The following is an 18943-nucleotide window of genomic DNA, read 5'->3' as shown; positions in this document are numbered from 1 at the left end:
CTCTAGGGCTATCTATTTTTCCATTGCACACTAAGTAATACACTCTCTATTGTGTGCCTTGAGCTTCCTTCGTCTTCTCCAGGCTGTGTGCGTTTCCTTGCAACCCTAATTCCAACATAGGGCAGGTGCCCTAGTGTGACAAGACCTAAGTCACACGTGTATCAATGTGTTTTGTGTGTAGGGTAAACTAAAAGAGTCAAAGTCAAATGAAGACTAAGTTACATTGGGTGCCTTTGAGGTTTTATAAAGGGAGAGGGGGAACGTGTGCATGTAAGGTGTGATGATGAGTATAGAGAGCCCCTCATTATTTCACACCACTTTTGGAAGGCGGGATCACGGGGCAGGAAGATTGGAGGTAATCTTGAATTAAACACCAAGGGAATGTGAAGTGAGTAGACACCAATTAGTGAACCCATTGTGAATGCCATGTGAACATCTCGGTGAACATGACGTGGACCGTAAACACAAAGTGAACATACTAATTCCCAAGTGAACTTCGTGTGATCACATCGAATCCAAAGTGAAACCCATCTGAACAGCATGTTAACCCCCACCTACCTTTCAATTGGCACGTGATAGCTTGGTGGTAGGGCAGTAGTGTTGTCTGGAGGACGTGGTGGGTTCAAGGCCTTGGGGCAGAAATGGATGCATCATTTTCTACCCAAAAACAATTGGACGATCCACATCATTCAAAGATTGTGGACTGCCAATTGCATGTCCCCTAAAAGTGGTGTCAATTAGTGTCAATGGTACCGTACGAGAGTATTGCGACTGTTTGCACATCCATGGGCAGGCAGTCACGTTCACTTTGGGGTGGGCGGGTGAGCTTTACACACCTCCCTGCATAGCTTCAAGTAAAAATTAAATAAAAGCTGTCGATTTCAACAACTGTCATGTAGCCTATTAGTTGCGCTAGATTCTTGGAGCTCCATTCCCGTCCAACGATGGACAAGGGAGTTTTCTCAGGACTAAGTAGCACACAAAATTCAATGCGGGGTGGTCAGGGGATCCACGATTCACAAGTCCACACATGAGTTTTTATGCAATCGCAACCACAAACCGTCCCCTCAAAACTAAACCCGACCACAAATTGGACACCTTAAACCTAAGCAATGCATGTTTTTTTAGCATAAGAGATCATAAACAGAGGCAGGGGCTCAACATATGCGTGTGGGTGAGTTGGGTAACTCATGTGACCGTTAACCTGTGATGCGAGGTGGTCGGTTCAAAATCGGCCGGCTGAAGGTTGAAATTTCGCGTTACGTGCCGTATTAAATTTTGTGTGTCACTTAGGGTAAAGGGGCCAATAGTGTGCCGGGTTCCAATCCAAAAACGCGGCAGGCCCCTTACTTGTACAAGTTTCCTCCAGAAGAAGAACACAAGCTAACGGATGGTGTACTGGTTAGCCGAGAGTTGGGTGCAATCCTGATCGTCCGATATCAAGATTGAGCCTTGTTGGCCACAATGCACTATATACACCCCGCGGCGTCTCCCTTTCCATGGTCGTTTTTGTTACACATGGAATTTCGAACTGTGTCGTACCGCTTGTGTGTCGCACCATTCAAGTTGGCCTTACTATCCTAGATAGCCCTTGTGTTGAGCTTTTGATCGCGCCCTAAAACTGTTCTGTACACTGAGTGCAATTCTTCGCCTTCCTTAGGTGGCCCGCTATTGGCCCCTTTACCCTAGTCTCGTAAAATCCACGCCAGCACGCCCAAGCTTGGGCAGCGGTGAGTGACCAGCCTGAGAATGACGTCGTGCACACGCCACCCCGGATCTTTGTAAGCAGAGATCAAACTCTGTTTGTGTACTTAACCATTGGTTTTTCTGTCTGTTGGACAATAAACCAGCTGCTGACTTCGACATCACTGCTACGACAGAACGCTCCTGCTTGCCATAGCGCAGAGTTAAGAATTTGGGTCCTTGAGCTAAGCACTTGGGTCCTCATGGATTCCCACAACAATGTGTCGATAGAGGCCGCCCCCTTCATCAATTTTAGTGCTTCCTCTCTCATATCCACATCCTTGGTGGCTCTCGTAGGGGCTCTTCTTCTTGCGAAAGTTGTGCAGAAATTGAGACTCAAGCTCCCCCCAGGCCCCTTTGCTTGGCCCATTGTTGGCAATTTTCTTCAACTGAGGACAGGGCTTACCCCTCAAACCCTGGCAGCAGTCGCCAAAAAGTATGGTGATGTCTGCTTGTTGCAGATGGGCCAAAGAAAAGTACTCGTCATCTCCTCCCCAGCTATGGCTAAGGAAGTACTTCAGACCCAGGGCGTCGAGTTCGGCTCTCGCGCTCGCAACCTCGTCTTCGACATGACCACCGGCCACGGACAGGATTTTGTCTTTGCAGATTATGGTGAACATTGGAGGAAGATGAGAAGAATTGCCACTTTGCCATTCTTCACTAATAAGGTTGTTCAGCAGAGTAGACTTGCTTGGGAACAGGAGATTGGGCAGGCAATTTCTGAGATCACGGCAATGCCTGAATCGACAACCTCCGGCATCATAATAAGAGACAGGCTTCAACTCATGATGTACAATATTATGTACCACATGATGTTTCGACGGAGATTTTCTGGGCTTGATGATCCTCTCTATGTGCAACTGATGAAGCACAATCGTGACAACCATCACCTTGCACAGACAGAGCTTCAAGTATAACTATGGTGATTTTGTCCCCTCTTTCAAGCCCTTCCTCAGAGGCTATTTGAAGGATGTGTGGGCAGCCAACCAACGTCGTCTGGTCTTTCTTCAAGATGCCTTTCTCAATGAACGCAGAAAGTGAGTGATTGTGTAATTATGGATGTTGATGTCGCAGTGGGCTGCATTGATAAATAAGTGGAAGAAAGAGTGCTTGTTGTAAAATTGGTCTGTGATTAGACGTGCGTGAAGCCGGGTTCATAGGCATGCTCCCTTTTTTTTCCCAAGCAGAAAACAGATAAGTGTGTTCTTTCGTGTTTGCGTTTGGTTGCTTGGTTTGTTTGTGTGTGTGTGGTCATGTCTCTCATTTTGGGCTATTCTTGGATTCATGTGTAGTCAAGCCACTGATTAGTTGCATATGGAACTGCAGGCAAACTGGACAAAAGATTGGAGTAGACTTCTTCTTGGATGCTTATTTGAAAGGGGAGATCAGTGAGAGCAGTGTGCTCTACCTTGTTCAAAACATGAATGTTGCAGGTATGTTTCTTGATTCGTATCGCTCGATGAAAAGGGTAGGTAGCACGAATGGATGTGTGCGCACGTCCGTGCAACTGATGAAACGTTCGGTTGGCTGTACGTTCCTTTGTCGAAAGCTTTTCACCTTGGATAGATGGTGCTTGCCTGCTTGTGTGCTTGCATGTGTCTGTGTATGCACTCACATGTATGCATACATTGTTTGGCTTGGAGTACCTATTGCTAGAGGTAGACACACAAATTTGATGCCTTGTCTTTCTCTAAGAAAATCTGGTTGCTACCTTGATGCCTTTTCTTCAGCTATAGACACCACTCTCTGGTCCACAGAGTGGGGAGTTGCAGAGCTTGTGAATAATCCGCGCATCCAGAGGAAGATAATAGATGAGTTGGATAATGTCTTGGGTAAGGGAGTGCCCCTCACAGAGCCTGACCTACCACGTCTCCCTTACTTGCAAGTGAGTATAAACACCTTTTGAATACAAAGAATGGATCAGGAAGCAAGCGGGTCGATCCCATCACGTTCTTTGCTTGCATTCTGGATGTCATATGCATATGCAATGTGAAAATTTCTCTTGTTTGAATGCTTGCAAACGTTTCTAGATCAATGGATATAGGACTTCTGTTAGCCCTGGCTCATGGCTTCTCTGCTTGCAGGCTATGGTGAAGGAGATTTTGAGAGTGCACATGGTGGTTCCCTTGCTTTTGCCCCACATGAACTTGGAAGCAGCAAAGCTTGCGGGATATGACATACCGGCGGGGTGCAGAGTGTTGGTTAATGCATGGGGTATAGCAAATGATCCACGATATTGGGACAAGCCGGAAGAATTCAATCCGGACAGGTTTCTCGACAACAATGTTGAGCTGAATGGAAATGATTTTCGATTTATCCCATTTGGGTCTGGCCGAAGGAGCTGCCCTGGGAGCATCATTGCTTTGCCATTGTTGGGGCTTGTATTGGGTAAGCTGTTGCAAGCATTTGAGATTCTTCCTCCTCCGGGTGACAACAAGGTCGACTTGAGCTCAGTCGGCAGCCAGCTGGGCCTGACCATTGCCAAGAGGTCTAGGGTGGTCATGAAGCCGAGAGGCATGTAAGAGGAAGCCTCATACAGAGGTACTAAATAAGAAAAATTCTTTGATTACTACTCATAGATAGAGTATAATACCTCAAATGGAGTAATCAAAGCATATTCAAGATATGAACCAGAGCTCTAATACAACTGATAGGATTAATGCTATGCTAACTTTCTACTATGAATGAAAACTTTCTTCACTACTTGAGCTGAATAACAAGGGGTTTATAGATGGAACATGACATTATTGTCTCAACAGGGATGGAGCTGCAAGAATAGAATGAATGTTGTGCCTAATTGGAATTTTGATAAGCCGAAATCACGTTACACATTGTTGCATTCATAATGTCCATTCATAACTTGTTATGTCTTTGCATTTGCAATCCAATATCGTCACACCGGTCTTTGTTTGTAACCTTCAAATTACAAGTCCAGGGCTGTTGTGTAGATGCAACTGTCCATGTGCAAGTAAAATCATGCCAAATTGTCAATCAAAGGCTGTTGATAAAGGTGCCTTGATTGGTAATTCTTTGGTCGACATCGATATTAGCGGGTTATGGTGGTCATTCCTTCTCAATGATGCACACAATTATGCTAAAGAGTGTCTATAGTGTCAAACTTTGGGACAACCCACTCAATTCTATGGATTAGATGGTGGAGCATCCATTACTGCCACTAGAACGTTCTTAAAAGTAAGGTTTGGATTTTACGGGGCCAATCAAGCATAGGGTGAAAAGGAAAAGTAGCGGATATGTACTTGTGGACAGGGATTGTGCCACGAAATGGGTGGAAGCAATTGCACTTAGGCATAATATGGGAACTAGTTTGGCAATGTCCCTATATAAGAACCTTATGACTAACTTTAGATGCCCTCTGGAATTGGTGTCTAATCAAGGCACACATTTTATGAATTTAGTAATAGAGGATTTAACATGTGCACATATGGTGGTGCACAAGATATCTACTCCACATCACCCACCGACGAATGGACCAATCGGAAGCTCTAATAATGTGTTGCTCAGGATTTTGAAGAAGATAACAAAAAGGATTGGGACAATAAGTTTGATTTTTGTTTATGGTCTTCTTACGACTATATTTAAGGTAGCAACATGGATGACTCCATTTAGACTGCTGAATTGGTTGGAAGTGGTTGTGCCAATGAATATCTAGTCTCTAGTTTGACGATCTCAGCCCAACACAAACAATGACCATAAGATTTTATTAAAAACAGGCAGAATTATCTCTACAGCTAGAAGAAGATAGGGTTATCAATGCACACACGCATCAGAGCTTATGCAGAGAAGAAGAGAGACTTGTTTAATACACGAGTAATTTTCAAAGAAAGAGATTTGGTCCTACTATATAACTCAAAGATAGGCCAACATCTAGGAAAGTTAAAGCTGTGTTATATAGGTCCTTACAAGACCTTCAAAAAGTGAGATTCGATCCTGCTATACAACCACATCTAGGGATTGGATTAGGAACTACGCTCCCTACAACAATAGTTCTAGATGTTTGAGATCCCATTCATCCTCTAGCTCCAATCCTTGCAACATATGTATGTCCTTGAGACTGATTCAATCATGTTCTTCCCACATTTAGTGTCTAAAATCTTTGTATATTGGTATCTAATGCCCGCGGTGTGATCATAGTCGACTATAGGTAGTATGTAGAGATGGGAATTCTAATTTTCCCAGCTCAATTGGATCGAGGCCATATGCCCACAAGGTGTACTCAAATCCTATTGGATGAACTTGGAGTTGGACCAATGAGAATTAGGCTAGATTAAGTCTAGTTTGATTAATTTAAAAACACTTAATAAAAGAACCAATAAGAATAAGCTCTCTAGAAGACTATTGGACAGTCTCCCAAGGGGTCCAATGAGCATTCAACATCCCTATGGCTTGCCTGATTCCTATTGGCCAGGAGGCAAAGGGGTCCAATAAGAGTTAAGTTTCATTTATTAATTACCTAAATCTCTCACAAAAGGGGAAAGGGGACACATGTCAGAAGGCTATCACTTATGTTGCTTAATTTCCAACGGCTGTAGCATGAGTAATTAGCAAGGGAGGTCGGGCCAAGAGAGAGAGGGGGTTGATTTTTGCAAGGAATTATCACACAAACACTCACAAAATATCATGTGTGAAGCAAAGAAGACTCCCTCTCCTTCTCAAGCTTTAATAAAAAGTTTACCACCTACTCCAAGCTTGTGAGAAGGGAGGCCTACACCAACAACTCTTGGCTTTGTGATGCAAATCCAACCAAGAGCCAAGCTTCAATGCATGCTCATCTTCTCTACCATGATAATTACTAAGCTAAGATATGCTAATATGAGTGATTATGTGAGGAGATGTACATCTTTCTCGTAAGAATACTTCTTCTTCCTCTCAATCTACTCTCATAACCCGCTAGCTCTCACCATCTTTGAAGGTGTGTGAGGTCTTGGATCTGAGACCGTGAGGGAATTGATGTTGTGTTTGATAAGTGTGTTTCTTAGTGCCTGAAGTTTCCATCTTCATTGCACTAGCTAATATTGAAGGAAAACAAAGAATTGTATTGTAAAATGTCTCTCTTGATGGGAGAAACCATAATACAAAGCCCTTTGGAGGGGGGACCGGCTCCATGCAAATCCGGTCCTCAACTGTTTTCAATTGATTAATTTCTCTCTCTTTTGAAGTATTGTTCATGCTATCTAACTAGGTGTTATGCTTTTTGTTGCTCTCTCCACCCAAGCACTCTTGTTGATCTCATTAGGAATCTATTCTAATGAAATGCTCACTATGTTCATGCTATTTTCTGCTACACACAAATTACTAGGCCATTAAATGTTACATTGGTGTCAGAGCACAATGTTTCTCTTTTCTTGCTCAAGAAGGGAGGTCCTCAAGCTAGCTATAAATGGTTGGTACTATTAATTGCATGTGAGTAAGTAGAATAGGGATTTTTCAGCCTTGCAGTGCGCCTGCCTTTTAATGGGGCATCACCATCAAGAGCTATGGTCTTAATAGTGGAGTTCTAAGGGGCTTGCCTACGGCTTAACCACTATTGAGCTATTAGAAGCTTGACACGATCCGGTGCTGTTTTGGTGTTGAACGACCCTCTCTTCTATTCCTTGCAATTATGTATTCGAGCCACGGGTACAGTAGCTTGAGTGCTTTTTCTGAAAGGGTAAAGAGGAGTAGCAACTAGGGCTTGAAGTGCCAAAGTACACCTAAAAATTTTACACCTAAAAGTTGTTAGAATGGTTGACAATACTAAAGAGAGTGAAATTAATGTTGATAACTTTGATTTTGCTAATGAGAAAGCTACTAATGATGCCCCGATGCTTGTTAACTATCTTGTTTCTAAGCTTCAACAAGCCATTGGAAATCCATCCCTCCAAAGTGAAGTGCAACGGCAGCTTCGTGCTCATGGGATTCTCCAATCTCCCCACCATGACAAGAGAGCACCTAGGAAGCCTCCTTGCTAGACTTCCAAAAGAGGCCTCTCTCCGATTCGGGAAGAAGAAGAGGATCCATATGAAGGGCTCAGAAATTTGCTCCTTGATGATGCATCTCCTTCTCAAAGGAGAATTCAAGATCCTCCACCGAATTAACGAGAAAGAAGTGAGTCTCCTGCCACCTCGGCGGAGATGGCTGCATGAAGACGGCGGCCAAAACGGAGAAGAACATCGCATACTTCTCCACACCATACTTCAAAGAGGGATGACAAAAAGCAAGAGAAGAAAAAGGTGAAAAAGAGGACACCCTGTTCTACATCTTCTTCATCCCCTTTCTCTTATGAAAGTGATGGTTAAGACAATGAAGATCAAGGAAAGAAAAAGGCAAGAAAGAGGTCACCCTCTTCTCCATCTTCCTCAAATTATTCATCTTCTAAAGAAAGTGATGGTGCAACCTTTGAACCATCAAAAAGAAGAGGCCATAGGAAATCCTATGCCACGTGGAAGAGGCGGACAAAGTCTTGGCCTTTATCCAACAGTTCAATGTGGCGTTTGGAGATGAGGGCTTCACGGAGTCCTCTAAGCTATGCCATGTAGCTATGCACTTTCAAACGTCTGCTAGACAATAGCCTTCAGGCCAACAGTGAAGCTCCACGAACATGGAAAGCTTTACGAGCTTCATTATGAAGTAGTTTTTGGCCACCGATGCCAAAGACAAAGTACTCACCGAATGGTGAAGTTTGAAGCTCTCTCCCTATGAATCCATTCACAAATATGTAGACAAGTTTTGGGACCTACAACTCAAAGCCACTATCTTCAAAAAGTTGGATTTTGGAGAGCAAAAGCAACAATTTTGTGCGGGCTTAACTGAAGAAATGGCGGAGTATGTCAACTCCCAGAGGCCACGCACCATATTGGCGGTTATACACCATACTATGGTGGCATCTCGAATCAATTTCCAAACGGGGGCTAAAAGAAATTCTAAGCCCACAGAAAACAAGGGTTCTAATGAGCCTAAGGGGAAGGACAATGTCCAAAAGTCTCCTAAAGGCAACTCCAACAAAGCTAAAGAGAAGGGAGTTTACAAAGGTAAAAATAAACTCTCTGCTGAAGAGCTTGAGTGTTATCGCAAGGATAACCGCTGTTTCAAGTGCGGGGAGCAAGGGCATGCGTATCGCACTTGTCCCCCAAAGAACACCCGCCATGAATCTCCTAGAGCTACCTTGGTTGAAATTCAAGAGGAGGAAATTCACCACAAAGGATCTCCTCTATGCCATGCTTGGGGAAAGGTAAGAGAACATGATGCTTTTATTCTCTTTGACCCTGGTTCTACTCACAATTTTATATGTATAGAGTTGGCCACCAAGCTAGGCATACAAGCCTACAAGATGGGAGATGTCCTACCCGCAGACAGTGCTTTCAAGGGGCAAGAAGCTTCAGTCACTCCCTTAATCGTCGGGAACTTGAGGCTCCATGTCCAAAGCTATGTGGACAAAGAGGACTTCTTTATCTCTCCTCTCAAGCATGAGGATGTAATCCTAGGGGCACCATGGTTTGATCGCATGGCTGCCAATGTTAAATTCCCTGAAAGGAGAATCTCCTTTAAGTTCAGGGAAAAAGATATGTATATAGATGCTATGGAAATGGGTAACACTATACCCATTGTACATACACAAGCTTTCAACAAGTCAATAAAGAGCTCTATTTTTGTGTACATGATTTTTGTTAAAGATTCTCAAAACGAATCTAATGTTTTAGCAAAAGAAAATATACACAATCAAAAGGAATTAGAGTTATCCAATTTTCTCAAGGGGTTTCAAGATGTCTTTATTGACGACATCCCTTGTGAGCTACCTCCTAAACGAGGCAATGATGACCATGCAATTGAGATTCTTCCAGGACGTTCACCGCCTAACAAACCTCATTATAGAGCTTCTCAAGCTCAACACGAGGAGATTATGCGGCAAGTGCATGAATTAGTTGAGAAGGGCATGGTTAGGCCTGGCTCATCTCCATTTTGTTCTCTTGTGCTACTAGTGCAAAAGAAAGATGGCACATATCATATGTGTGTCGACTATAAAGCACTAAATAGGATCACTATCAAAAATAGGTTTCCCATTGTAGATGACCTATTTGATAAGCTACAAGGGTCCACCTAATTTAGTAGGATCAACCTAAAAAGTGGCTATCATCAAATAAGGATATTTGATCAAGACTTTGTAAAGACCGCATTTCGCACTACGTTTGGTCTTTATGAATACATTGTCATGCCTTTTGGCTTGACCAATGCACCAACCACATTCAACCGCTTGATGGAGAAGCTATTCAGGCCTCACCGAACCTTTACAGGAGTGTTCTTTGATGATAACATCATCTACTCTAATTCATTAGACGAACACAAGAAACATCTCCAGGTAATATTTCAAGTTCTAAGAGAGAATAAACTTTATGTTAATCGAAAGAAAAGTGAATTTTTCTTACAAGAGATTCAGTATTTAGGTCACATTATCTCTCAAGATGGCATCCAAATGGATCCATCAAAGCTAGAGGTAATAAAAGGATGGCCTAAACCAAGGAATCTTCATGAGTTAAGAAGCTTTTTAGGTACTATAGACGCTTCATAGAAAAGTTCTCACTAATAGCATGACCATTACATGACGTAGCAAAGAAAAATGTTAGGTACACATGGTCTGCCAAGGAGAACAATGCTTTCAAAAAGCTTAAAGAAAAGATTATCTCTCAACCTGTGCTTACACTACCGGATCTATCAAAGCCATTTGAGGTCCAGTGTGACGCTTGTGGTGATTGCCTTGGAGCTGTTTTGCTTCAAGAAGGGCACGCTATAGGCTATGAAAGTTCAAGGCTTGACCCTGTTGAGCAAGCTATAGGCATATATGAAAAGGAACCTCTTGCAGTTCTACATGCCTTAGACTCATGGAAGCACTATTTATTGGGGAGTCCTTTCATTCTGCGAACATATCACCAAAGTCTTAAGTACTTCATGACGCAGACCAATCTCTCCGACAAACAAATGAGATGGGATAATTTCCTTTCGCAATTTCATTTTCATATTGCTCACATTGCTGGCAAGAATAATCAAGTAGCCTATGCACTCTCAAGACGGCCGAGAGTGAATGCGGTTTCCATAACAACTCACAATGATCTATCTTCTATGATGGATGATTTTGCTATTGATCCCGATTTTAGAGATGTGATTTCAGCCCTTGCACTAGGGAAGAAAGAGGAACCATTTACTTTACAAGATGGTTATCTTCTCTATGGCAATAGACTATACATTACTAGCTCACTACGTGAGAAAGTAATGTATGAATCTCATGCTCCTCCTTATGTAGGGCATAGAGGGATTCAGTCTACTCTAAAGGGGATTGAAACATGTTTCTATTGGCCTACCATGAAAGCAAACATACAAGAGTATGTTTCTAAAGGTGTGGTATGCCAAAAGACGAAGTTTGATAGAGGGAAGCAACCTGGATTGCTTCAACCTTTGCCAATCCCTAATTCACCATGGGAGAGCATATCCATGGATTTTATCTTTGGATTGCCTAAGTCTATCCATGGGAATACGGGAATATGGATGATAGTAGACAGGTTCAGTAAACAAGTTCATTTTATACCTATCAAAAAGACTATCAAAGCCCATCAAATGGCAACCCTTTTCGCTTCACAAATCTTCAAGTACCATGTCTTGCCAATGTCCATAGTGTCGGATAGAGATCCTAGAATGACCAGTAACTTCTGGAAGGGTCTCTTTGAGAATTTAGGGACAAGGCTAAATTTCTCTTCGGCCTATCACCCGCAAACGGATGGCCAAAGTGAAATAGCTAACCTAACCATTCTTGATCTACTAAAAGCCTATGTAACGGAAGTAGATCAAAGGTCCCAATGGGAGAAGTACTTACCCTTAGTGGAGTATACCTACAATAACAGTGTACATACTTCCACGGAAAAAGCACCTTTTGAGGTAATATAGGGAAGATAAAAAAGTCCCTTGCTACTTAAGGTACACGGGAAGATCTTCGCTGCAGATGAGTATAGCCGAGACCTACAGAATCTTTCCAAGGGAGTTTTTTCTCCTCCCCTTCCAAAGCCGGATTAGAGTGATTAATGCTTTTATGATCCTATATATTGCTTTCCTCAGCCCCGTGCTCAAGATGGCTAAGTGTAACTGGAAAGAATTCTTAAAACCAGTGAAAAGTTTTCTTTGGAAGAACAACACAAAAACCTCTCGGCCATGGCACTGGGCTAGATGGGAGGTAGTTGCTCGGCCGGTAGACCAAGGAGGGCTCGGCATTCTTAACCCTGTATCCCATGCTGAGGCCCTTTGTGCCAAATTTATGGTCTCATTGGCAAAACAGGACCAAGCTTGGGCTATCATGACCAAGGAAATGCTTGATGCAGTAAAACTAGGATAGAAAGGGGGAAAGTGGAAGGGGGTTGTGATGCACGACAAACTTCTCGCCCCGAAGTGGTCTTTTCTTAGATTTGGTGGACTCTGAGGGGAGCTAATGAGGAAGTGCAAAAGAGAATCTGAGGTTTTGCAATGGGGGGAAGCAACCAGATACTTTAAGAACTCCATTTTACACTAGTCCTCATGGCTTTCTAGAAAATTGGGGCCGCCGCAAAGCCCTTCTTGGATAGAAATGGCTAGAAATGTGAATAATAAGGGGCTCGCTTGACTAGATCAATTTTGGGATGGCAATAGGAAGTGTTGGAAAACTACTAACTCTTTAGCCATCCAATTTCAACTGAATGGATTTGAGATCTTACTAGTCTGCAGGGTGATGACAGAGCTTGAGAAAGTGGTGATGCCAATTTATGAATCCAACTTTGAATGGGACGCTTGGAGATGGCCCGGGAGTAGCCTCTTTTGGAAACAACATTCTAAAGGCATTTACCATGCATTAATGTACGAGGCTAATTGGTGTAGCCCCCTCAACAAATTATGGAAGAGGGACTCGATGGAGAAACGATGGGAGGGAGTCATGGAGAACATCTGGAAACCAAGGTGGCCTCATTATATGAGGATATTTCTGTGGAAAGTGATGTGGGGTGCTGTGTCAATGGGCGTAAAGATACAAGAAAGAGGAATCGGGTCCGATCCGTGCTCGAGGTGCAGAATAGCTAGTGAAGACCTAGCCCACCTTTTCATGGGATGCCAGGCAATCAGTGGCATGGATGGGAAAATATGCAAGTGGATTCAAAAGACATGGCAAATTAAGTTCTTCAAGACTAATTTGTTCTTTGGTAGTAACAAGTTGGGAAGTCCTGCTCTGCTTGTCTGCATACAAATAATTAGGTACTACTTCTTTCACCATATTTGGCAAGCAAGTAACTGCTGAGTGTTTGAGGGGGATTTGGCTATGGAAAGCTTTTGGGAAATCATACAAGAGAGCAGAGTGATGATCCACATGATCGGAGGTAAACAAGCCTCAGAGGACTGGTCTAGAATAATACATATCATGATGGCATCTTGTAATAAGTAAAGCCTAGGAGTAGTTGTGGTTTCTCTATCAAGCAGAGAACTTGTAATCCTTTGAACCTCAAGGCTCGGTATGAGCTCGAGGTTGGTATATATTTATGATGTTCTTAATACTATTCACTCACAATTGTGAGTTTTGCAAAAAAAAAAGAACAATTTCCAAAAGAATAACTTGTTTCCAGATGGAACTCGTGACTAGCGAGGTGATTCCATGGTTAGCAGAGAATAAGGTGAGGTTACCAGCTCTCTTTTTGCCTCTTGCGGTTAGCAAGATACCGCAAGATACCTTGCAGTTAGCAAGATGCCTTGCGGTTAGCGGGATGCCTTGCGATTAGCGAGATGCTCCCTTGCGGTTAGCGACTGGGGAAGTTTGCGCATTTTGCAGTTAGCAAATAAGTAAATCCTTTGCAAAAGCACTATTGATTAGACAAAGAAATATTGAGTGTAGCAAAAAACGCTTTAAGTATAATTGAAAGATTCATTTTTGTTAAATTTTAGGATTGTCTGTCTTCACATTAGACCATGTTTTAGAAAGAAATGTTTTGGTGATGTTTGAAGGGCTCAACGAAAGAACCTGTGCCTGGAATTAAGAAAAGAATACTTCTTGTATATGTAAAACAGTGTGGTAGTAATTAGAAAACAAGCTTAAAAGTGTAAGTGTGGGGTGGAAAGTGGGGGTTGGCTCAGGTTGCGAGTCAAGGATGGGTGGTCTTGATTAGTCAAGAAACTCTCCACTCCCTCTAATTAAGAGAAGCAAGATTAGAGACTCATTGTGCCAAGAGTCAAGAAGTCCCAAATATACGTGCCCTTGAAAGCTACAGACCCGATTAGTCGGGTACTTTTCACAAGATTACTAGTTAATTAGACTTTGTCTCATATCATATTCAAGGTTTATGAATGGCGGTTGTGTCTCTTAAACGTGGGGAAAAAGATGTTGTTTATGGATTCTAAATATGTCAATGGGATTTTATTTTTATGTTAGGAATAGCTTTCATTAGAATCCTTGATTTATCGACCTGGTGTGTGGTGTATGACCCTTATAACCACGAACAGGATGGATAGAGGACTTCCTCTCTTCTGTTTCTCGTATCTCTAATCTGTGGAAATGGAATAGGGTGTCATCAATGGAAAAGGAGAATAAAGGAAGGCCATCTATCAAGTTGCCCCAATGTTCTTGGGGTTGGGGACCTCACACCTTGCTCCTTGGAGTTTTTGTACAACATGGCCAAAGATTCTGGATTGAAAAGTAAAGATTCCTATGTAGATTGAATCTTCAAATGTCTGCATGTAGTAGGAAGGCAAAACATTAGCCGTGGATAATATCCATAGAGTATTTCATTTGAGGTTTGGATGGATAAATCATAGCATAAGACCTTATTTCACTCCAGGAATGACATCCATGCAGTGTCACTTAGGTCCACCTCTTCAAAGGTCTTGATGCAAGTTAGTAGCATTCATGGTATCTTGATAAGCATGATATAGGCTAGGTTCAAAATTATTGTGAACATATACATTGCCTCTATGAGTGCTGGAACCATTTATTCTTGAGACAGTTTAACATCTTTGTGTGGTGCTAGCCTCAGATAATGTAGTCATGTTGGGCACTTCTTCTTGATGACCTTGTGCCTGTCCCAACTATACATTCATTATACAGGGCACTGTATAAGATTCATCTTGATATCCTTAGGGGATTTTGTATGAAGGATAATGTACCTTGGATACTTTGATAGCTAGATTCTTTGATCAAGTGCAGCTTGAACTTGACGAGCAAGGTATGGGAGGGATTGTTGGTGCCACTATTTGTTAATCATCTTGGGAGCATTTAGGGTGACATTGAGGGAGTGGAATACCCTCTCTTACCATTGCATGGATTCTTTCCATATTTGATTTATATCTTCTAACACATTAACCTTGATCTCTATCTTTGCTAGACCACTTAAGTTGGGCATTGAGGAGATATTAGTTTCAATTTCAATGGGTTTCATCTCAAGTATCTATTTAGACTCACTGATTGTCTTTGTCAAAAATTGTACAAATTTTAGTGCCTTTGAGTCACCCATGGGTAGCCCTAACACATCTTTATCCTTCTCTACTTACTTCCCTTTGTTGGCTAGTGTAGCCTAAAGTGAATTCTTTAGATTCTCTAATTTTTCTTGAAGGCTTGATCCTTTTGCATAAAATCTGAATTCTTGTTCTCTCCTCTGCATTTTCTCAATCTCGAGCTCCATCTTTAAGTCTTTGTTTCTCTTTTTGAGTGCCTGGTAGGTGAGGTTCGAGCTGTGCAACATTAGGAATCTGCTATTTTCTTTTAACTTGGCAAGAAGGTCATTCTAGTCCCTCTCTCTGGTTCTTTCTTGAGCTACCTGCAGGCTAGCAATCTCTAGCTGAGTTTGTAGCCATTGTGTATGTTTCTTTGTACCCAGAAGAGTTTTATTTACCTCTTGTAACTTCTTTTCTTGCTCTTTCATAGTTGACAATTGGTCCATGATTTTGGCCATCGCTTGTACTCCTTTTGAATGTTTATGATATTTGTCTTGCAAATCCTTGACTAGTGCTTGAGACTTATCATGCATGTGGTAGTACTTATTGAGAAATACATGTGCTATCTTGACTCATATAGCCTAGTAGTGTTCTCTATCCTTCTAGCTCTGAATGCATGATTGGTGAGTACTTACTTTTGTTTTTACTAATTCCATCAGGGAGTAGATGTGATAGACATACTCCTCTATGTATTTTAGGGGAGGAATTTTGCTGGCATTAGATACTGTAACTTCCACATGCTCTATTCTATCATCTATATCTCATCATCTTTTTTTGGAATAATCTTTTTTGGAGTTCCTTTGGTTCTTCTCTTTCCTCTAGTTTTTGACTTTGTTGTGGTGGTGTCTCTATACGTACTTTTGTTTTTAGTTATTCCATAATGGAGTGGATGTGATAAACATAATCCTCTATGTCTTTTAGGGGGGACATTTTCTTGGCAATAGATATACTCGTCTCCTCTCTAACTTCCACATGCTCTATTCTATTTTCTACTATCTCTTTATATTTTTTGGGACTTTCTTCCTTTGGTTCTCCTCTTTCCTCCAATTGTTGACCTTGTTGTGTCTGTAGGTATGCCACTATCTATAGGTATTTCTTGTATGGGTGATAGGGTGATGTGCTACCTTGTTTTCTCCATAGTTGTAGAGATAGGGGTGTTTGCTTTTGTTTACATAGTACCATGCTCTCATAAGGTATCATTGGTAGTATGTATCTTTGTTTATGCTATTTTTTCTTCTTCATGAGTAGTTTTCTAAGCTAGTGGGTTGTTCTCATGTCAAAACATTGAATTCTTCCTTCAGAGTATCCTTGGATTTGAGGGTTTCCAAAACTCTTCAAAATCTCCTTGAAGTCTTCTTTCTAATTTCAAAGCCTCTTTTTTTCTTTGTAGTCAAGATGCTCTTTGTGAGGGCTCTTCAGTTTGCATGTATGGATGTACCCTTGTCCTTTTGCTACTTCTCTCTTTCACTTTTTGTTAACCTTTTTTTTGCTCCTCTTCTCTTCTTCAATCTCTAAGGGAGATTGGTTTATTTGTATAGATTCAACTTGGTCTTCCTCTTGAGATTCATGGTCTTCTTGTTCCTCTAAACTTTCTATCAATTTTCTCTTTGACCATGTGGCTAGGGACTTTGCCACTTTAGTCTTGTCCTCCTGCTCCTCTTCATTGTTCACACCAGAAATCAAAAAGGCATTTTGATACGGGGGAAGTGGTAGATTGTTGATCATCTCAATAGCATAATAGGATATTCATGTAAATACCTCTAGGGGCCCTATGTAGGACAATGTGCCATTGTTATTTTTGGTGCTCTTTAAGGTGTTGAGCACATACTGTGCATGATCGATTGAAATTGGTTGCTTTGACTTTAATGCAGTTGTGAATCCCAATGCCAGTGCATAGTTGGGTGTAGTATACGGGGGGGGGGGGGGGGGTGCTTTGTCATAAAATAAAAATGTTGATGGTACAATTGGTTGTTGTTAGTAGGTCACCACAACGGATGTCTATAACATAGCTATCTGGCACTAACATAACGTCAATACTCAGGGAAGTGGGATACAAAGACTCTTTGAGGGTGTCAATATCAAGAAGTGCACCTAACAAGCAGACACAACTCAGCAAGCTAACCACCACTCTCTGATTGGAGAATTTGCCTATGTTTAGTCCTTCTTATCTAGGTCATCATCCCATTTCAATGACTGAATGGACTTGGTTTGCCACAAAACTTTAAAGAATTCTATATTAGGTCTAAAAAGAGAAGTCTACAAAGTCTAATAGCAATATGACAAGTTACCAAAATCATGATCCATCATGTATTGGGTCATAGAAATTGCAATAGAACAACCCAAACAAGTCGGCCTAGGGTCTAACAACACCCTCCTACGATCAAAATGTCAAAAAATAGTGAATTAAGCACTCAAAATTGAAGATTAGACTTGTAAATGCATAGTCACAACTCATGAGAGAACCTGCAATCCTTACACTTGATTGAAAGAGCAAGGAAAGAGGAACATAATGCAAGTTTCAATATTGAAATTGGATTATCCAATCATTAGAAAAGTTGATTACAAGCTGAATTTCTTAACTGCTTGAGCATATGTACAATAGAGATCACTTTCTCCAAAAGATAAGCCTCCCAATAATGTGTTCAAACTAAGGATTTTTGACCTTTTTACCTAGGGATTCCAAAATGGCTAGTGACCAGCTCACATGGACCTTTACACATATTGTGAAATAATTACAAATCAAGGAATTGACCTACTACTGTGGAATTAGATTTACACATAGTGTAGTTACACTAACTTAAAAAAATAAAAGAGTAAAAATATATCAAAAATGTGGTGTCCACATAAGTGCCTAGCTAAGTGTCCGACTATGTGGATACATGTATGCTAAAATGGCCAAACACAGGGTCATAGTGATGGATGTATGTAGCATAGCTATCTGGCACTAACATAGTGTCAATACTCAGGGAAGTGACCGCAACAACTCAACAAGATAACCACCACTCTCTGATCAAACAATGCCTATGTCATGGTCCTGCTACTCTAGGTCATCATGCCATTTGAATGACTAAATGGAATCCAATTGCCATGAAACTTTAAGGGAATCTATATGAGGTCTAAGGAGACTTAGGTCTAATGTACCAGGTTACAAAAACAACATTAGAAGAACTAAATGTTTTTCCCTAAGGTGTAATGCCACCCTCTTATGGTCAAAATGTCAAAAAATAGTGATTTAAGCACTCAAAAATAAAGGTTGAGCCAACAAATAGTCACAAACCACGTCAGAACTTGAAATTATTACACTTGATTGAAAGAGTAAAGGAAAGAGGAACATAGTTCAAGTTTTCAAAAGTGAAATGGATTATCCAATTGTTAAAAAATTTGATTTCAAGTTGGAGCTACTTGGCCGGTTGAGCGTACATACAATAGAGCTCCCTTTCTCCAAAAGATAAGCCTCCCAATAATGTGTTCAATTTAAGACTTTTTGACCTTTATAACTTGGGATTTCAAAATGGCTACTGGTTGGCTCACGTAGACCTTTACACATATCATGAAAGATTTACAACTCAGGGAATTGACCAAGTACTCTATAATCAGATTCACATAGTGTAGCTATACTGTCTTGGAAAAACAAAAGATTATAAATATATAAAAAATGTGGTGTCTTGCTATGCATGGACATCTATATGTTGAATGTCCAAGCACTCTCCTCTTTCTAGCT

At 41.4% G+C, this 18943-nt stretch overlaps 1 pseudogene across 1 annotated transcript; it reads left to right on the top strand.

The window, feature by feature from the left end:
• Positions 1-1796: 1796 nt before the first annotated feature.
• On the top strand, positions 1797-4552 carry LOC147445504 (trans-cinnamate 4-monooxygenase-like; annotated as a pseudogene). Its single transcript, XR_015189918.1, has 4 exons — positions 1797-2780; positions 3070-3176; positions 3474-3628; positions 3828-4552. The product of XR_015189918.1 is annotated as a trans-cinnamate 4-monooxygenase-like (transcript).
• The last annotated feature ends 14391 nt before the right edge of the window (positions 4553-18943 follow it).

The sequence above is a fragment of the Adiantum capillus-veneris genome, chromosome 12 (assembly GCF_014529385.1).
Source record: "Adiantum capillus-veneris isolate H3 chromosome 12, ASM1452938v2, whole genome shotgun sequence".
NCBI classification, from domain to species: Eukaryota; Viridiplantae; Streptophyta; class Polypodiopsida; order Polypodiales; family Pteridaceae; genus Adiantum; species Adiantum capillus-veneris.
Note: the sequence above shows the minus strand (reverse complement) of the source record. Positions and strands in the feature narration are given on the sequence as shown.